General features: G+C 49.2%; 1 protein-coding gene across 4 annotated transcripts in view; it reads right to left on the bottom strand.

The window, feature by feature from the left end:
* PLXNA4 (plexin A4) overlaps nucleotides 1-21,664 on the bottom strand; it is a 573,332-nt gene that overhangs the window by 402,368 nt on the left and 149,300 nt on the right. The window contains exon 2 of one of the 4 annotated variants that reach the window (XM_073899213.1): nucleotides 13,280-13,368. The exons of the other annotated variants lie outside the window; for them this stretch is intronic. The gene's annotated coding sequence lies outside the window, so the exon portion shown is untranslated. The remainder of the gene's footprint in view (nucleotides 1-13,279; nucleotides 13,369-21,664) is intronic. 4 annotated transcript variants of the gene reach the window in all.

Raw genomic sequence — 21,664 nt, forward strand, 5'->3', positions numbered from 1 at the left:
TGTAGCAAAATCCCCCCACAGACCGATACTACACGGCAATGTGTGAACCTGCCCATATTGGGGGCTGGTCATTATAGAATTAACCTAGTCTGATGAAAACAGCACTCAGAAGCAACTCAAGAACAAACAGAACAAGACTGCAATAGAAAAGTAACATTCAACCATTCGTGCATGTTTAATTACAAAGCCCCATACAGACCCGCAGACAGACCCGCAGACAGACCCGCAGACAGACCCACAGACAGACCCGCAGACAGACCAGTGAGTGTGCCTCACTTGTTTCTACCGTAGCAGCCAGCCATCCTCACATGCATCCAAGCTATGCATGGAAGACTGTGTGCAGCCAGTCCTGCACTCTCTCAGCTGCCCCTCCTCCCCCAGCGTCCCTACCCAAAAAGCTGAGTGCCTGTGATCACTGAAGGAAAGTGCAATATGATTCTAGGTGTCACCTTTCAAAGAGTGTTAGTGACTGTCAGCGAAAGTGATTTAAACCCTGGAAAAACCCTCATGTCCTTTTAACATCCAAAACAAATCCTCTTCACACCAGACATCAATGTTAAATAAACAGAAATTTCCATTAACCTGCACCTCTGTACATTTATTTTTAAAAAGCGGTGTCACTCTCTCTTAAATGAACATACTAATTAGCGTATTAATAAACAGCTGAATGGAATCAATGAGACATGTAATCAAGGTCTGACCAGGAGTCGGGCCAGGTTGAAGGGGGTGGGGGTGGGAGGAAAGAGAGGGAAAAGAAGCTTATTAGCAGGTCTGCTGGGGAGGGACATGTAAAATCAATGCCCCACATGCAACCGAGATGAGTCAACAGTGCACGGAACGCTAAGTGCTCGCCCCACCTCCCAGTCTTGGGCAGGAAAGCTCCTGGTGAGAGTTAACGTGACTAGCAGAGAGGACGCTAATTGGGGCTGGAAAAGCCACTCCGAGACCATGTGTCCAGATCACAGCTGGTGAACTCACCCAGGACTTTGGTGCTGGAGATCTAACTCCTAGACCCTTCTTTAAAATCCTGGAAAGGAATGAGCTAGGAGGGTTGATTTTGTTCTCGGCAAATACTTGCTCTAAGAAAGAAGCCATGAGAGGGGTTGTTGGCTTTGAAGTTCAGAAATCCTGGTCCATAAAGAGGAGCCAGGAGTACCTCTGCCCCAAGAGATGGGGCATTGGGGAGCCAAGGGCCTGGACCCTCTAGCGACCACTGTGGGGATGGGAATGGGGCAGGCCTGCTGCCCCCTCCGCTCCCCATTTCCTGTGGCACGCCTCGTAGCAGAAAGGCTCTGGAAGGCGAGAAGAGGAAATTCTTTTGCAGGTATGACGTTTCCAGCTACAGTGGTGCACTGATGACCTGCACCCCACCCCCACCATGGCTCGTGCGATCTCAGGTCAGCACTGATATCCCAGCTGCACTTGCTCCACCTGGAGACACATCCCCCTTCAGCCCCCAAAACTCTGAACTAAGGAAACCTGGGGTTTCATCTCCCTGGAGATGAACACCAGGAGTAACAGCCTGAGTGCCTTCCCCAATGCCAGCTAAGTGACACCAGAGGAAGCTATGTTAAAAAGAGACTCAAACAGGAGATCATGCCTTGGGTCTGGCACAGCCCATCATAAGCTGTCCGAGGGTGGTCTTGCCAGGAGTCAGGGGATTGGCTTGTTAGCACTCGGCCTGTGATTCTGGGGTGCTTCGGGCGCCCCCTGCCATGGAAATGAGGCTCTCTCTAATCATAGTTCCTGAACAAGCCAGTCTCTCTGGATACACCTCACAGACAGAAATCCTACTGCTCCAAATACCTCTCTCTGGCACCCACAGGCACACCCGGATGATCTAGAAGCAGAGTTTGCATCCTGAGGTCTGTTTCTGCCAGCCCCAGGTGTGGCCTGTGACCTGTTCACCCTGAGGTCAGCGTTTCCTGGAATGACAGAGAGCAGACAGATGAAAGGAAGTGTGGGGATGGAGGGTACAGCAGCTCTCATCACCCTTGAGCTATTTTCCACATTAATACTGATGATGTTTTGCCCCAGGAGACTCGTAACACTGCTGGAATGATCTCTGTGTCCCGCCCCGCCCCCCCAGACCTCCCCGGACCCATCAGAAAAGCCAAAGGGTGACAGCATTCAGCTCGGGGCAGAGCTTCCTGACAGATCCACGAAATGAAATGCAGAAGGAAGGGCCAGAGACACCTGTCCCCAGGCCCAATCTGAATCACAGGCCCATAGAGCTGGTGCTCAGGGGCCTTTCTGTCGCGTTTGAGAAGTTCTAGAAAAGTCTCCCTGTGCCAATCAACATCTTACCCCCTCCACTGAATGCCTGAAATGTTGCGTCTGGAACTTGTTTCTTTGGGTCAAGCATTAGGCTCTCTCTTCCAACAACCCCTGTCTTGGTGCTGCCGCTCCATCACCTCCCCTCCCCTCTGGCCAAGGGGACTCTGAGGACTAAGCAGAAGAAGGGAGAGGGGACAGACAACCGGGTCCCCACTGGTCAACAAGGCCACTTGGTGAGAATTAGTGAAAGCCATCCTCTCTCTCTCTCTCTCTCTTTCTCTCTCTCTCGTCAGCCAAGCTTGGTGGACAGAAGGTACCCTGGTGGAAGAAAAAGACAATGTTCTCCCCAGCAAGGAGAGGCCGCAGGGCTTGGCCAATGGAACACAGGCAGAATGCCAGCTTTTGGTCACCCCTGATTCATGGGGACACAAAGTACTGCAGATAGCACCAGAGCCCTGTCTAAAGAAGGAAAAGGAGAGGCAGAAAGGAAGTACCTTCACTCTGAATGGAGTGCTTAGGAAAGACTCAACCATGTCCCAATTTTGTCCAAGGATACCCTTTGAAAATTAGATAGACAGAAGGTAGATAGATAGATAGATGTGTATATATGTATACATACAGATATATGTATAGATGTTCATCTCTGTGTATAAATATATAAATTCATATCATATATAAAACTTTAACGGTATATCGTATATAAAATTATATATTTATGCCTAAATATATTACTATATTATATATTGGTATGTTAATATAGATAATAACTATTTTCAAACCAAAAATACCAGGACACATGGTCTGTCTATGGCATGGAACATCCGAAGTGAAGGCTATTCTAAATCCAGAGCCTGTGGTCACTAGAGATGGGCTGAAGAGCAGAGGATGATTGTGACAAGGTCCTGGGCGATGGTGGGCCAGTGAGCTGCCTCCCTTCCTTCGGGGGACAGAGGAGGAGTGGCGAGTCTCTGCCTGCAGCAGAAGGACCGTCTCATTCAGAGCTGGCCCAAACGCTATTGCCCAAGGCCCCGTCATCACCAAAATACACCGACGCATTGCACATCCCCAGACTCCCCAAGCTGTCAGTCCTCTCCGCAGTGGCTCATCCCCTTTCTCCACAGTCAGCCGGTGGTCCCTTCCTCTCTCAGCCGGAGTGTGGCTGGGAATAATGCAATGTTTCAAGCTGAATCATTTGTCATCATGCAGAGATTTTACTGATTTTTGGAGCCCAGGTATTAGGTCCGCTCCTATAACCACGGTGCCCTGGGACAAAGGACTCTGATTGCAGAGTGGGACACACACAGCGTGAACTCCGCAGGAATATCCCAGAGGCCCTTCCTATCTCGTGTAAGGCTCTCTTGCCAGGAAACAGGGGCCTGGGACTAAAGACAGGTGAGATGGACTGTCTTCATAAATTTCCCCCGATGGATGCAGGTGAACATATCCGGGTAGCTGAGGCCATGAAGACTTGACCCCCTCTTCTGGTGCCCGGTGGACCACGTCCACTTTATGACTGTTGCAGGCAAACATTGGCAAATGCTTCACCCTGCAATGCTTGACATGATAACCAAGGAGGCTCGAGGCAGCAGGTGCCCGCTAATGGTTAGTCATTGCCTTGCGTCAAAGCCAGGAGTCGTCTACTTGCTTCTCCCTTAAAACAAATCGAGGGTCCTGGGTGGTAAACCTGAAAAAGCCAGCAACCATCACCACTGCTTGGCAAGAAAAACACATTACCTAAGCTGTCGCTGGAGATCCTATAAAAACAATGTCCACTCCAGCGCACTGGTAAAGATGCTGTACTATTCACAGATTAGATATACAGACACAGCTGTTAAATCTAAACCCTGAGCAAGTGCAGGATCTTCAAGAAATGAAGGAATCCCTACATATATCTTGAAATCTTTTTTCCAAGGGTCATCCTTAGAGAAAAGGCCAGCCCCTTCCCTTTTTGTCTTTCCATTTGCTTGTAGAACCTCAAGGCAATCGGCCCACAGAAGCCCAGCATTAGAAACAGATGTGACTGTTTATAACCAAGAACACTGAAGTGCTTTAATCTAATGCAGAGTGGTAAGAAATACAACTAACATGTTTTAGGTATCTGAAGAGCAGACAATAATTGTGAACAATATTATGCCTCCATTTATTGAGCACTGAATATGGGCCAAGCAGTGTGTATTATACCATTTAATTGTCCCAGTCACCCTGCCACGTATTCTCTTACCTTTTCAGTGATAAGGAAATTGAACATCAGAGACGATAGGCCATGCCCAGGGTCACACAGCTAAAAAGCCAGGGTTTCACGATGGCTGTAATTTACTTTAAGATACTTCGGCTTGAACAGTATGGTATAATGTGTATAAGTTAGTTCTAATCTATACCCAACGATGGTTAGTCAACATCTGATGTGCTATCATCAAAAAGGCACACTCCAGGGTTGGTGAGTTGGCTTTTGATAGACTCACATCAGAGATCACCCAAGTGTTTCAACTATACTATCTTGATCAGCACTGCAGTTTATTAAAAAGCGTAAGAGATGTTAGAAATAATTTTTCAGTGGAAAATTAAGTCGTGTCAGAGATAGATGATTGGTTAGAAACACTGTCCAGGAATCTCTGCCCTGTGGGCACAAAAATCTGGCAAGCCCAGAGCATTTTTGGCTCTGTTCTTGGTCTAGGGCTCCCACTGGGTCTGTGTTTCATCCTTCAAAATATTCTGAACTCCAACACCACTAGAAGGTGAGTTGAAACTTAAAACCAAAATATTGTTGCATCTGCTTCAAATAAACCTTCCATCAAATAAACTTGTCAGGGTGATTGTAATGGGGTGAAGGTCTGTATCCTCCTGAATTCATACCACTCTGATGGCATTAGGAGATGGGGCCCTTGGAAAGTAATTAGGTCATGCAGGCCAAGCCCTCCTGAAAATGGGCTTAGTGTCCTTATAAAAAGAGACCGAGACTACGTATCCCTCTCCCTCTCTCTTTCAGATACAACAAGAAAATGGTCGGTGGTCTGTAAACCAGGAAGAGGGTCTTTACCAAGAACCCAACCATGCTGACACTTTGATCTTGGACTTCCAGTCTCCTGAACTAATGTTTGTTGTTTAAGCTGCCCTGCCTATTCTATTCTGTTATAGCAGCCTAAACTAACTAAGACAGTCATTATGTCAGGGCTGCCCAAACTTTCTCACTTCCTGGCACACACAGAAAATGATAATATTTGTACTACCTCCCCTGGGGCCAGGGCTGGCCTAGGGGCTCTAGCTGCCGCACACCCCATGTGTCTGCCCTAAGGTCTGAGGGCACTCACTGCCCCTGACACATTAGTCGGAACAGAAGATCGGGTCTTCACTGAGCTTCAAGAACAGGTTGTGTGACCGTTTCTGTGTCAGCTTACTAGCAAAGACTGATTGAATCTGACACCTGATTTGTTAGGAATCCTGTGGAGGAGAGGCCTATAGCACTCACCCACCTATAATCATTAGAAATGCAGCCCCCAAATAATCTGATCGCTGGGAATGGCCAAGTTGGGGTAGGCCAGGTTACAATGCCAGGGCTGTCTGCCTCCAGTGTCTATGCTGGGTCCTGGGTGCCGCCATTTCTTGGGCCCAAAGTGGTTTGTTTGTTTGCTTATTTATTTTGATCAAACCTACAAGGGAAGCTCTCCAGGAAAAGCCATGCTAAAGGGTTCTGTCCTTGGTGCTATGCTGTTGCACATTTTTATCAGTAATTTGAATAGACTGAGAGTCACACTTATCAAATTAGTGGATGGCAAATTCCAGGACTTATGAAGGTCAGATGAGATACTCTGAGAGCAGTCATGCTGTATTATTGTAAGTCTTCGTCCACTGATGATAGTTCAAAACTCTCTTAGCAGGCTAGAATGGGGGCCAAACTGGACCCCAGAATGAAATTTCCTGTGGTAAGCATCAGTTCAAAACTTAACTTTCAAAGAAGTATGAATGAAGAAAGTTCCAGATGGCAGAAGTTCATGTAAAATATACCCCAAATGAGCATGGGAGGAGTTTAGAGATCCACTGGTTATGAACCAGCAGTGGGATGGGGCTGGCGTGAATGCTTCGGGGAGCCTGTGCCCCACAACCCTGACATGCACGTGACTCCACACTGGGCTTCGCTGCCCCCACCTCCTGCAGACTCTGACCTTCTCCACACACCTCCCCAAAGTCAGATGCGGAGGCAGGCCTAACTGTGCCGTGGGCAGAAATGAGCTCTCAGTCAATGTGGAAAGTAATTCAGAGAAAGCCCTTCATCACTGCTCCCAAAGGGAGAGGGTTGTTCCTGCCCTCTGCAAAGATGCCCACCTTGCAGGCAAAGCCCAGGTGTGTGGCTCAGAGAAAGGAGATGGATGGAGAATTGATAAAAGCCTGAACTCTAAGATTTTCTTCATAGAAGATGGAAGGAGCGGGGGCTTGGGGGGACGGGAGTCATAAAAGTAGGCAAGCAACAACTAAGGGGCAACCACTTGTGCTCCTCGATAAAAATCTCATTCCTTGAATTACACTTTGATGTTATCATTTGTATTTTTTCACCTTTGTGAAACCTCAGAACCTTCTGGCCAAAGAACAAGAAGTCAGCCAAGTTTTCATTTTGGAGAGGAAGTAAGAGCCGTTTCTCTGTGCCTCCCAGTGATATGGTGAGTCTGTGGTCAAGACTCCAACACGGTAGATGCTCATTTGCAATCGTAGGGCAATGACAATTAAATAAAATACTAAAGGCCAGACGCAGCCATCACAGCATGCAGACCTTCCCTTGATGCTACTTCCTGCTTCCTGTGGAAGTAGGAAGTTCGCCATGGTCTCAGTATGTGTGATACCCTCTACTGTCTGACCGTTCTACCACTCTTCTTTTTAAGCTCAGAAAACCAAGTTTAAGGTAAGAATCAAGCAAAGAAAATTAAGCCACCCTAATATTGGGTCCAAAGGGAACTGCACGTGTGTCTAAGACAGTTGCCTGCTTTCAAAAGCTTGCAATTAAGTGGGGTATGAGATATAAATGCTAAAAATACAAGTCATCAGGTCGTATATTACCAATAAGCTCTTGGCAGCCTGAATTTGCAAAGTCTCTAGGTATACTGCTGTCTTGACACAAAAATACTTAGACCTAGCTAACATCTGGAATGTGAACAAGGCTACTTACAAAATTTGTTAGCTGGTAAAACCTCTTCCAGGCCTAAAGATTTCTTTTTTAATTTGAAAATATAAATTTTGGGATGAAAATGCCGTTCTTTCAAAGCAACACGTGCAGAGGAAATGTTGCCTGACACTTTTAGAAGTTAACGTTTTTCTGTTTGGCCATGTGATAACCCTGATGCTTTTGCCGTGAGCCCTCTTGAACCATCCAAACACGGCCATCACCAAAGTAAAGCAAAAGGGCCTTGACTGCATCGCAAATCCTATAGGCAAAGAACCAACCATTTCACTCAATAATGACAACCATACATACAAAGACAGGTTTTACAGAATATTTAATTTACTCATCCGTATTTGCCAAAAAGCATTCAGTCTGGCTAGCATCAACTCGCGGAAGAAGGAATGGAGATGAGAATGAGTTTCAGTCCCTTCTTCCTGAAGTTAGTCCTGAGTTTGGCAAAGCCTGCTCTCTCCTACCGCACCTACCACCCAGCCCCGGGCCGTCAACAGCCAGTTCAATACCACGCACACAGTCAGCACCTCGAGTGTCTGCACCTGTCTGAGATCTTCTCATCTGAGCGCACAGGACCAGAGGCCGCTTGGAGGACATCTGATAACCCGTGGGTCAGTGGGAAGTCTCTACAATGAAATACAAGAGGGTGGTGCATCGGAAAAGCAGAAGCAGGGGGGTTGTTCCCTACCTTTGTCTCCTAGACCATGAGGCAGCCTTTGAGAGGACATGGGTCCCCAGTCCTGAACACGGCCCCCTCCCCAGCGGAGTCATGCACAGGGCATGCCATAAGCACGGCCGAGAGTGGTGTCAACAACTCTATTTTGGTCCCAACCACAGATCGCTGCGGTTAGATCACTTCCCTTCTTCGGACCCCAGGCCCTGCTCTCTGGCCCCTACTAGGGAAATAAGTTGCCACCAGATAAACTGGGAAAAACTGCTGAGTGCCCTGAGACAGAAAGTGTAGCTATGTAAATATATTATGTACAGAGCGCAACTGACAAAATGCACGAGGGCTGGCTGCAGAGGCAGAAGGAAGGTCATGCAGAAACCCGGTCCTCTCTGTGGGGCTCACCGAAGGTGAGAGCTCAGAACTACCCACCCAGCCCCCTATTCCCACTCCATAAGAGAGTCCACAAGCCACTTACAGTAGCGGCTCTGAGACACCCAGAGCCATCCAGAGAAGAGAGTAGATGCACCGTTTCACTTGAAATTGCACTGCAAATTTGCAGTTGAAGACACTCTTCGGGGCTGGACACTCAGTGTTCCTCATTCTGGAACTGGGCCCATGCTAGTTGGGCACCTCACCCTGTCCAAGGACCTCTACGTCCCCTTCCCCACAAGCGCAGTGACCTTCCACAGTGGCACGGAGGAGCTGGGGGTCGAAAGGGTCTGTGAAGACTTGAAGAAGTTGCGTATTTTTCTCTCTACACTGTGCTCAAACTAAATGGCCTTTTTTTCTAAAGTTTCCTTAGAATGAACACACTGATAGAGCACGGAGATACTAAAAATTTCACCACCAGCCCCTTCTACATCTGCTGTGATGAATAAGACTCCTAAATCACCAAGCTTCCCTGTAGAATGCAAAGCGCTCAACGCTACGGTGTTAACTTATTTTCTCCGCTGTGTATTGGAAGGAGGGGTGAGCATCACTGCTGGAGGATCTACCAGGTACTAGGCTGTCGGCGTTTTAATTCAAGTACCTTCACCATAAATGTGTGATGCAGAGGTGTGACTACAGGGAGGGGGACCTGGGGCTCCCCAGAGAGGGACTGTCCTCACAGCATTCAAATAATACAAATGCTTCTTGAACATTCTTTGGGCCAAGCAAACCCTATCTAGTGTTCAGATCCCACCTGCAGGCCAGACCTGTACAGACTGGCTCCTGCCCACAGACAAACAAGACATGATTCCTGAAGGGCAAGGTCAAAAATTTCATCACCATCTCTCTGCTCCCGGTGGAGCTCCTCTCAGCAGCCCCTGCTGTTTTGAGTGTGTGCACATTGAAAATGGGGTGGACACACCAAGAAAGGGAACCAGCGAATCAAAACAAAGGCCTGGTCATTCTCCATTACTGAAATTCTGCCTTTATCCTGAGCGTGCTCGGTGATCTTTTGTGTAGGACTCAACCTCTGGGAACCACTGTATTTCCACTAGAAAAGAGTGGAGAGCTCCCATGGCAGAGTGAGAGTCTGGGTGTTTTCAGAACAAGCTCAAGCAAAATGTTCCGGGTAGTGTGTTTCATTTAAAACCTTACCAAGCTTCTACCAGATCCCCAAGTGAGCTAAGTGTACCACTGGGATGAGTAGCACTCAGCATGGTGGGCACTGAGATGAAGCTGCCGGGGAACGAGGGTCACATGTCTGCTGGCTTCCTGCTCACCGGTACATGGAATCCCATACGTACCTCAGTTCACCACATCCAGAAAAGGCACAAACTCCTTCCTTGCCACTTCCCCTCCACCAAGTCTGGGTCTAGAAATCTCCAGCTCAGTGAATGGTATCAAGGCCTCCCAAAGCCCCCTCTGCTTGCTCCCTACTGTCTACACTGCCATACCCCACCTGTCAACTCAAACTGCCATGTGCCTCTGGGATCCATCCCTCCCTCCCCTCTGCCACCGCCTCTGGTCAGCCCTCCCTTCTGCCCCGCAGATTACTATCATAGCCCATGTCCAGGCCTTTCTGCACGCTGCCCCCATAGTGATCGTTCTACAAGGAGAATCTTGCTTCTTTTACTTGGAAATCCCCCAGGCCTCGCCACTGCCTGCAGGACACGTGCTGGCCCCGCCTGCCCCGTTTCTGCACCCTGCCCCACTTCCCAGCCTGCCCTGCACACCCGCAGGTGGCCAGCGCTGTGGGAGCTCGCCTCCATGCCTTGGCCATGCCCACGCACCCTTCAAAATGCCCTCGTCCTTCTCCAGGACACCTTCTCCGTGTCCCGCCTTCCATACCTGGATACCTTCTGTGTATGCAGATCTCACTTCTTACCATGTTGGGTTTAAATTATCTACAGACATGGGTGCTATGGCCACGCCAAGCTGTGAGCGCCCCAGTGGCAGAAATTTTGCTTCAGTACAACCAAGCTCTTGCACAGTGCCTCGCACATAGTAGGCACTCTATAAACATTGACTGAATTGACTAGCTGATCGATCGATTTGTCAGCTAATTATTCCTTAACATCACATCTACTTCTCTAACTAAAATATGTAAATACTGGGGCTCCCCAGAGAGGGACTGCTGCACCTCACAGCATTCCAATAATACAAATGCTTCTTGAACATTCTTTGGGCCAAGCAAACCCTATCTAGTGGTCAGATCCCACCTGCAGGCCAGACCTGTACAGACTGGCTCCTGCCCACAGACAAACAAGACACGATTCAGCCTGACCCTGGGGGGATGGGGGGCTTTGAAACACACGAGTTGTAAAAAGGAAGGGGTGCCAGCTGGAGGCAATGACTTATGCAAAGTATTTTAGGCAAGAATACATATGGAGCGAGGTGAAGTGTGGGCATCGAGAGAAATTACAACCCCTTTCCTTTCTCCAAAGTCCTGACCTAACCTACTATTGCCAGGAGCAGGGGTCCCCTCCTACCCAAGCCTCTGCACTCCTAAGCTAACCGTCCTCTCCCCTGGTCTCCTGCTCTCCCACAAACATTCTCTTTTCAGACTATGCAGGCTTCTTTCATCATTTCAGCCCTTCACCAGATCACCAAGCACACAGGAGCTGGTAGAGGTGTAATGGGGAGAGGCCTGAGCTTAGACTTCATTGTCTCCTCCTTGATTTTCTTGGACCTTGCATACAAATACAACCTTCCGCTGCTCACCTGGTCCTTTCATATGGATGGCACACTCATCCTCACCTCCTGGGCTTCAGGTCAGGAACAGCAAGGGCTTATTCCAGCTTTAAAGGAAAAGAAATCGAGGCCTCGCCCAGAGAGGGAACTGTCTGGAAGAAAGTCAGCAGGCCTAGGATTAGAAGCTGGATCTCCCTATTCCCTGGCCGGCACATAATACTTGTTCAATTGCTCTGAAAATGAAAACCTCAGGATTATTTTACAGGAGAGAAAAAAAAAAAAAAAAGGCCTTAAGAAGCTGTAGCCACACTTCCAACAAGCTCCATTCAGAGGGCAGCGTAACTTACATAAATGATTTCCTATTACACCGCAATTGTCACTGCAACATGACAGTCTTGCAGTTTCCTTGAAGTGTTCTCTTTGTTGTTTTTCTGTACAGATCCCCCAGAAAGAAGAATCAAATATGGTCCGAACAGCAAAACAAATCACACGACCCCCACAGACCCAGATCCCCCTTCTGCACGGCTCCTCCTGAGAAGGACCAAAGAGAAGGCAGCGAATGAACCCCCAGGGCCTGAGCCCTCTTCCACCTGCCCTGTTCCCAGAGCTCTGCCGTGTCCCTGCAAATAGGATTCCTTTTCAAAAAAAAAAAAAAAAATGAAAGCCAACAGTTTATGAAGAAGAAATGAAGTGGCAATTTCCCAGCATGGCTGGGAATCAATACAAGCTGTTGCCAGGGTTTTCCTTTCAAAGGGTGACTGCTACACTTCTCCAAAGTCAGGAGTGACAGAGCTCCAGTGCTTGACTTACAACTGCTTCATCATAGCAAGATATTTTTAATTTAAAACTCACTGCATTTGGGTTTGAACTCAGCTGGGACTTGATTTACTGCTAATTCATTTCTCCGACTCCTATAATTCTAAACTCAGTCACCAAACAGTTTAATGCTGATAGAATCACTAGTGCAATGCTTCATGAATGGGCGTCAGGGGAATTTTGTTAGTAAGTGTGTTGTTAGCAACTGTGATTCACTTTGGAAAGGAGCACGTGCTCGGGCAAAGCATGACCGAGGCCTTCTGATTAGGCACTTGGGTCACCAGCCTGTGTCCCCTAGGTGATCCAAATCTAAACACCATTGGGGTGATAGCCCACCCCCACCGCAACTCACACACACGCGTGTGCATGCACACACACACATACGCACACAATTACCTATGTAAAATGGGTACCGGGCGCTGAAATGCTGCCCATGGGAAATGCCTAACTGTTCTCTGGGTCACTGCCCAATGGTGGAAACCACGGATTTATAGTCTAATTAGAAAATTTCAGCTTCTCTGGGGGTAGCAGTTTCTTCCTCGAGAGAAAATTTTTTGTTTCTACTGTCCAAAATTTAGGGAGCTATGTCTCAATAACTCAAGCCTTCTTCGTGAATGCAGAGCATTTATCTTTGCTGGTTATATTGAAGCCTCTGATTGGATGAATGTAGCCGAGAAAACAACATGGAGAAGGTGAATATCATTACCCATGTATTTTACAAACATCCATCTCGATCTATTATGCGCAACCAGAAAGTGCTCCTTGTCAGAAATATTTCCACAAACCAGTCGGAGCCACAACCGCGCTCCTTAAAGCAGTCCCTTTAGAGAACGTACATCTGAAGGCATGATGGTCACCAACATCTCATTACAATTCGCAGCCATTTCTGAGATTCTCAAAAGCAAATGGCAAGAACCAGAAGAAGGCAGCTCCTCTGCAGGCTGGACCCCACAGGTCCCCCTGTGTAATGATTCGGTAGACTCCATTCTCCTATTTCTCCTCCTCCAGACCAAGCTCAAACCCGAAAGCTCTCACTTGAAGGCCAGCGTCTCCCCAAATGCCTTCTGTCCAACACTTGTTCCTGGATTGGCTTAAACACTCACCACCAAACAAGCTGAAAAATGGCTGGCGAAGAATAATTAAACAGGTGTCTCTGTAGCGGAACTCCTATGCCTTTAAGGTACATCTTAAATCTCTAAGAGGAGGACAGAGCCTAGGATGTTTGCAAGGCTTACTTGGCCACGGATGCTTTTTCCATGGAGGCACTGGTCTCCGGGATGCTCTGGGAAATGCAATCCGGTCGTCCCTTTCAGTCTCCCAGCACCTAAACCCGCAATGGGTTTTATACGGAAAGCAGGAATTCAGTTGCACGTGTGTCATGTCAATAGACCACCTGTCCGCAAACCACCATCACCCAGGACACTCTAAGGTGCTTGATGGTTTCAGCCTGCCCTCGTCTTAGTTGGTTTTATCCTCTGTAACAGCCACCTGCCTTGATGTGGTTCCAGCCCCGCCCCTGCCACAGAGCAGGCGCTCGCCAGAGGGGCAGGTTCACATGCCCCTAGTTCTCTCCTTTATGGGCCATTCGTCTCCACCTTCTCCTGCTCCGTTTATTCATTCTATTTACTCGGCAAATATTTATTGCTTGCTTCCAGTATGACAGGCCCTAGGTGGGGCACCAAGCACACAAGAAAAGTAAGAAATGGTCCCTCTCATCTATAGACATAAGGAAATAAATAATCTCAATGCTATTGTCATCATCCCTACCGCCCACAGTAGCATCTTTACCATGATTAAAAAGTATGAATTAAGTTCTGATTACATGGGAGAACTTCAACCAAAGGCTGGTCCGGACCCTCGGGAGCCGGAAATCTCGGGCAGCCATGCTAACGCAGACCCACATCTCAAAGTCCGTGAGTTGCTCACATCAATCAGCGGCTAAAGGCAAGCACATTTGGGGGAGAGACAGGGGTCAGTATCTAATGGTGAAGAGAGCGGGGGTGAGGGGTGGGGAAGAGGTCACAAGCACAGCACAACCATCAGTCCTTTGCTCGGCCCGACCCTGGGTGATGGGGGGCTTTGAAGCACACGAGTTGTAAAAAGGAAGGGGTGCCAGCTGGAGGCAATGACTTATGCAAAGTATTTTAGGCAAAAATGCCCCCCTTGGTCTTAGAGTTTGATGCTTACAATATTTCTTTAAAACCAGGAGAAAGACAGAGGTCCTTTGCCTCTGACCCCAGCTTCCAGGCAGCCATGCCCCTCAGCCAATGCAAACAGAAGTGTCTGAGATATTCACATGCCACCGAGTGGAAGGCACTCCATTGTTTAATAAGCTCTAAAAGTTAGGAAAGCCTCTTGAAACCTAACCGGAACCTGTTCTTAATGCGGCTTCTCCCGGGGGCTTAAATTAGGTAGTCCAGAGTGTGGTTGGCCATCGCGGCCGTTGAGTCATGACTGTTGAGGGCTGAATGATGCCTTCTTGGAACAGCCTGCTCTGGCTCACTATCGGATTCTGTTCTGAAGAATCCTTTGTATCTTATAGGGAACCCATTATCCCAGACCCCTAATTGATGCACCTGCCCAGATCTTCCCTGAAAGCCCATCCTCACCCCCAGTTCTGGCCTTCAGCCACGTGTCCCACTTCTAGCCCGAGTGGCTCCAGGAATGCCTCACACTATTCCTAAAGTTCTCGAAGACTTTCTTCCTTCAGGGCAAAGGCCAGGCTCCAACAGGCCCACGGTGAGGGGAGCCACAGAAGCCCCAGCCTATGGGCCTGCCCACAGACAGCTCAGGCTTGAGCTAGCATCACAGTCCCAAAGTGAGGGGGAGTTCCTGCCTCATGCGGAGAACGGTGCCCACGGAGCTGCGGCTCACAGGAAGGACCCAGCGCAGATGCTGGCTGTGCCTGCCATCCAGACTCTTTGGAGACTCTGTTCCCATCAGGCTTCTGTAGGTAAGGAGCAGGCAGCTGTGCTTCCTCGGGAAGGTCTAGCTGGCTTGGTAATAACATTCTTTGTATTCTTTGGACATTTGCTGTTTCTGTTCCTTCCCTACATCTCCCCCTTTTTCCTTCACTCTTGCTGCCCTGGGATTTCACCCCTCAACAAAGTGTTCCCACATCAGCTTTTGCTTCAGGCTCTGCTTTCTAGGGAACCCAGGCCAAGACTGTCGATGAGGGGCAGACAGACCAAAAGTGCAAGGCTCTGGGCTCCTCCATAGCTTTGACCAGAACAGTCCTGTGTGTTAGAATCCCATATAAAATTTCATTTGAGTAAAGAGCTCCACTGTATACATATTAAAATATTTTTAAAATCTAGACCAACCCCCTCATTTTATCAATGGTGATACTGAAACATAAGGTGATTTTTCCCAAGACCCCTGAGCTGGTAAGCTACAGAGCTGTGATAATCTACATCTATTTTTCTCTAAAAATGAACTTTTTCCACAATACCCCTGCTTTTTAACCAGGAAAACATACCAGAACTGTCTAGGAACCTGAGAAAATATACACCTGCCTGGACCTCACTCCTGCCTAAGGACCTCCCTGCTGTCTTGGAAGGGGCAAACACTGAGCCTAGAGTTGGACTATCTGCCCATCTGGCAAAATTCTGTTTGAAACCCTAGTATCTGCTTAATCACCAGAACCCAGTACTTAGTGTGTAGAGCGTGAACGCTCTGCTAAAATTTTCACTGTAGAATCTATCCCTTTATTCAGTTAAGAATAGAAAAATGAAATGTTTGGTCTTAGGCCAGCTTTTCTCAGTGGATTCTCAGGGCCACCACATAGTACATCTCCCTATTGTGGTTTCACAATCCCAGTTAGTGTGTTTAAAGGCTCTGAGAAGTCCTGCAACGAGGAACTCCAGCTTTGCTTTACACACTCAGGGGTTCTCCAGCTTTGGCCTTGGGAACTTTTTGTGTATGTCATACCTATTCACTCCCACAGAATACACTTCAGGAAATTCTGCGCCATTTTAGGTTTACCTTCAGGAAGCAGGTCTGAGATGGAGAGGGAGAAAATAAACTCTAATTATGTCTGCAAAGTTAGCTGACACTCTGCGTAGGCCGGTTCAATTACACGCCCCCGTTGCCTGCTGCCCTGACATGCTCCCTTCTCACTCTTCTCGCCATAAGAGGGGAAACGGTCAGCCAAGTCTGCTTTGCTGGGCCAAAGCCAAGGAATGGTTTGTTCGGCCTCTAGCTCTAGACCCCACACCACCATGAGGAATATCCAGCTGTGCTCGTATGAGACAAGTTCAGCGGGTATGTCAGATGTAAAGCTAACTAACTCACTTGAGCAGCCAAGGCTTTCCTTTCCTGTGGCCCCAGTGCCCTCTTCCTCCACTGCTTCTTTCCACATGCTTCCTAATGAAAATTCTCTTCCCCAGAAGACCTCAGAATTGATTCCACTAGTCTACATTCAGTGCATTGACTGCAGAGGCGACATCCTCTTAGCTAGTGATCTGTTTGTGTTGGAGTGACAAAACATTCCAAAATCCAATTTGCTGCTGCGAATCCTGGTTCATGGAGAAGGCACCGTGGTGAGGGAGGGTCTAGCCAGGCTTAGCTGGCAACGAGAGGGTGCTGAAGGCTTCCTGAGCCCCTGTTGGCGCAAGTCTGAGCAGGACTCCACATCTGCCAGTTTCAGCCACTCCCACTGGTGTGCCAGAGGGGAGGTGATGAAATGCACCCCTGCTAGCCACCTCACGTTTGGCAGAAACTTCTGCTCACTTTGCAGCACAGAGGAGAAGGCAGAGAAAGCATAGAATAAAAGTTTGTGTTTGGAGGAAAAAACTAACCAAACAACTAACCGCAAGAGTATTGCCTGGGGCTGTTCCCTAAACTGTTGAGGCTACAGAGACTGAGTCAGGCAGCTGAGGCCTGGCTTTGGGATGGGACAGCACCCAGCCAAGTCTACGGGCTCCATTAGGGTCTCCCAGACCCCACCTCTCAGAATCTGGATGTCATTCCTAACTCAGTGCTCCACTCACATTAAGTGCGCAGGATGACTTTAGCTACACGCAGCCATTGGTACCAACCTCCAGAGAATCTCTGCTCCCATTATTGTATGGCCCAGGCGCCCAGTGTAGCATGACGCCCACGGGCAAAGCTTCCTTCCCTGGCTTTGGAAGATTCTCTGACTTCCAAAATCTAGAACCCTAGGGCTAATGAATGAATGAACCAGCAAGTCCCCACCGTGGGCATTCTTTCCCAAGAGTGAAGAGACCATCCGCCATGTAGTGTCCTGGATCCTTGGGCATCCCGCCTCAGTCCCTACACAATCAAAATGAGAATACAGTTCCCCCTTGCTGGATGGTTTGAAGGATTCGATGAGAGAATGGTATTTCTACAACACCAGCAAATCTGAAGCTGTTACTAGAGAGAACTAGATTCCCACCAGCACAAGACTCAGAGCCTCATAGAGTCAAAAGCACAGAGGAGGTCGGTACTCATTCCCTCCTCCTTAGCTTTCCCCAGGGGGAGATGGGAGTTACCCAAAGAGGCAAGAGTCACCCTCAGGAACTGAGCACTCTGCTAGAATGATCCATGCAATTTCACAAGTCACCAACAGTCAAAGATAAGGCAGGCCCACTTGATGAATGGGGAAATTGAGAGTCAAAGAAAAAAGAGATTCACCTGGGGTCATAGACGTGTCCCAGGGAGAAACCACATATTCTGTACTTTCTCAGCATACTCTCCCACAAATCTCCCCAGGGGGACAACACGCTCCTCACAGATCTCCCAAGGAGGCAGACGGCACAGTGATAAGGAGAGAGGTCAGTCTGCTTAGGGTTGAGATGTGGCTCCACCACCCACCAACTGTACAATCCTAGACAAAGTCTTTCTCCTTGGGCACTTCAGTTTGCTCATGCAGGAAATGGGAATAATTCAGTAACTGCCTCTCTGGGTGGTTTTACATGGATGATAATGGGCCAACCTGCATAAACCACTTAAATGATGGCTCCTCCAAGTCAGTGCAGAATAAATATTAGCCACCACCATCATTGCTGATTATTATTCCTTTCCATTCTGCTACTTTCACCAGGGCAAACACTAATGTCCACACAGCCTCTTCCCTGGGGAGGCTGATGCCACATGACCATAAACACAGGGGTCTCGGGGCTGGCACAGACTCTCGCAGGGATTGAGGAAGCTTTTCTCCCAAGCTACTTCATATCAAGCAGAGAAGTAGCCTCCTCCTTCTGGAACAAGGCCTCTGCTCTGGGAATTAGGACCTCCTGCGTGCTTTCGCTTTTAAGACCCATCTCCTACCACTTAGCAGCAGAGCCCTGTTCAGTGTCCCCGCTGACTCCACCTTCCTGCCACAACTGGAATGCCACAGCCTGGGCAGTAAGGAGCATGACAAGAGTGAGTAAGTCCGGACGGAGGGGATCGGGTGGGAGGTCAGGGTCAGAGCAGCGGGGCCGCCAGCTTCCAAAGAGATAGTGTCTGCGGGGCTCTGCATGGGCCAGGCATTGCTCAATGGAGCCTATGGGGCAATTACCCTAATCATGTGCATCTCCCAAACAGCCATTTGATTTATTAGCGTGACGTCTTTTTAAAATGCCGCTCTTAAATATAAATAACACTTAATCATCCAGCTGTCGTTAAATTCATGTTATATTGATTTCTTGGAGCGCCACAAATTTGAGGGCGAATGGGCTGTCGGATGTGCACATAAAGCTAAGAGGTGAATTAGGAAGTTGCGTGGGGGGGAAAGGGGGTGCACAGGGGAAGCAGGAAGGGGGTGTCAGGGGGAAGGAAATGAGCCCTGTTCTCCCGCCCCGGGGTCTGAACTGGCTTCATTCACATCATCGGCGCTGCACACAAACAAGGAGACAAGAGGGGACCCTAAGAGAGGACAGCACATCTGCCTCACAGACTCATCACAGCGTGGATCACCCCGCCCATCACGGAGCCATTCCAACAGGTCTCTGAGGTGGCATTGTCTGCGTAGTGCCTTCTCCTAGTGAGGATGGGGAGAAGCGGCTAAGAAATGCCCCCTAGCTGGCTCCGAGGGGAGAGATGGGCGGCAGTTTCTTTGCATCAAAGCTTGGTGATAACTAGGAGCTAAGAGCCGTTAATCACCCCGCCCCCTCAGCCCTCTCCCCACTTCTGGACCGCTGCCTCCCTAGAAAGCCCCGACTCGATTCCCAGCAGCCCTCGTTGTGATTACGAGGCTCGGGAGGCCGAGGATAGGCAGAATCTGCCTTGCAGAGCTCCCTGTCTGCAGGGAGCCGTAGCAGCAGCAGCCTTGGAGAGGAGCCCAGGAGAAAGGAAACAAGTTGGCGGCCTCAGATGCCTCTGGAAATGTGTGTAGGCATCGGTGGGCATCCAGGAGGAAGTCTGGGGAGGACAGAGGCGAGCCCGCAAGTGAGTACCAGATTGGGCCGAAAGAAACAGCGCTCGTGGGCAGCCCAGGCTCAATGAGGCAGCCCAGGCTCACCAAGAGCACAGCCTCGCAACCGTGAGGGGCTGCTGAAAAGAAGAGTTCGAGGTTGGGGCTTTTCTAGGACGACTCCCTTCCGCGTGCGAAGACCCTAGAGAACTTAAAAGGAAGGCCACAGAGGGGTGGTAGAGAGAGAGTGACAACCAGACATGCTCCAGGGCTCAGCAAGAGCCAGGAAAAAAATTAGATGATGCACACCCAGCCTTACACAGATGTTAATTAATGCCCGCTTTGCCCTAGAAACCAAATTGGTACCTAATGCTAAGCGCAGAAAGTGTGGGGATTTTTTGAACCCATGTTTAAAAATGTTTAGCTTATAACTAGCATCATGACTGCTGGCTTTGCATTAAAATGATGGATCCTCAGGCTACAGGATAGAGAGAGAAGCAGGGAAGGGAGCAGAGAGGTCTGTGTGGAAGACAGGCATTCCAGGAAGCTCTGTACGCCATCCTTTTGCCCCTTCAAGGTCCCGAGAGCGACTGTTTACCTGGGAACCACCCACTGTTGCCGGCGCTCACTATTTCTTTTGAAAACCACGTGCTCCTCTACGCATCTGCAGGACCTCCCCGTCCACGCACTCATAGGGCATGCGTGTGGAAATGTTGCAGTTCTTCCACAGCCGGGAAGACCGAGGTGGGTCCCGCTGTCCCACATTGGACCAGCCGATCACGTTGAGCCAGGCTCTTTGAGAAGGCATGCATATATCTGGATGTGTGTACACATACACACGTGCCATTCTTAAAAAGAAAATGATGTGTCTTCCCCCTACTGGGTTCTCCCCATTGTGAGAGTTCTGTTTTATTCCATCTACCCTTTCCAATCAATCAAAGGGCAGTTCAGGCAGCACACAGCAGGAATACAATCTCCCCCCAGGGGAGGCTGCTCCTCTCCTCCCCAGCCTAGCTGAGACCTTTGCAGGAGCGGGCAAAGTTTGAAAACAGCAGAGATGGGGGTGCGGAGCGAGCCCTTTATTTCAGCACCCATCCTCAGGATTTACAGAATCAACCAAATCCTGTGCCCAACACTGAGGCCCCTTGTTCAAAAGAATGTTGACTCCTTTCCCCTCATGTTCTGGAAGACTCCCAACATCTTTTTCCCACTGGTGAGTTTGTAGGACACTCTGAACACATGATCTCACATAAAGGGTACAAGTTCATCCCATTTCTTGCCAGGTTGCCCAACAAGCTACCACAAAAGGGACAGCAAGAGAGAAAGACAGGACCCTGATCTATTTACGTGCAACTCCAAATTAATGTTTTACTTGGATCTCACGTTCTTCTCCCTACAACAACTGAGCCTGAATAAATTGCTCTTTGACCCTCAAATGGAAACTGCGAGAAAGCCCTTTGGGAGCCCCGGCCACCTCCTACCTCCTCCAGAAAAAGTTTGGAAAATGAGCAGCCTGTGAAATCTCAGCCAGGCAGAAAAGGAAAGGAAACGCTTTAGGGAAATAGAACCTTGAACCCCAGGCTTCTGGAGAGTGATTCTACGTCAGGAGCAGCCTGGCTCTGGGGAAACACTGGCAAACCCAAGAACGCCTGGTCTCCTTGGGGGGGGGGGCGGCAGCACTGCTGAGGTGGACACAGAGAGAGGGGACCCTCCTCCCTTCCAGCACTACACCCTCCTCCCACCCCTTCCCGTTGGATTTCTCAGACACACACCTCCAAAGGCATGTGACAGGTGTTAGCCAGAGGCCAGGCTGAAGCAGCCCCATGCTTTCCCACACAGTGTAGAGGGAAGGGGACAGAGGTGAAGGGGAGACCCAAGTCCTGTGTCCCTGAGCCCTGTGGGTTTGCTGTGGCTGAGACATTGGAGATGTGAATGGGTCAGACCTCTTACGGAGGATCTGACCCCCATTTACCCTCCTTAGGCCAGCAGCACCCCCAATGCTATACGAAGCCTGAAATCCCGGCGATTCGCGGGGAAGCAGTGCCACGCTTCAGAAAGGCTTCCGTGCTGCCTCTTACTGGGGAAACGCAGTGTCTGTTCCCTATGCACCGCCCTACAGAACTGCAGCCCCATCTGCCTCCGTGGCCTCCTCCCTGCACGCTGGGCCACCACGCTCTCCGAATATCTGTCCGAGTATCTGTGGGTCTGCCGCCCGTGAAAACCCCAGGGTGTCCAAAGGCCCCAGAGCAGAGATGACACTGGGTGGGTCTCCCCCCAAAGC

This window comes from Callorhinus ursinus, unplaced genomic scaffold (genome assembly GCF_003265705.2).
Source record: "Callorhinus ursinus isolate GAN/ISIS: 27379988/994484 unplaced genomic scaffold, GSC_fseal_2.0 scaffold12, whole genome shotgun sequence".
Lineage (NCBI taxonomy): Eukaryota > Metazoa > Chordata > Mammalia > Carnivora > Otariidae > Callorhinus > Callorhinus ursinus.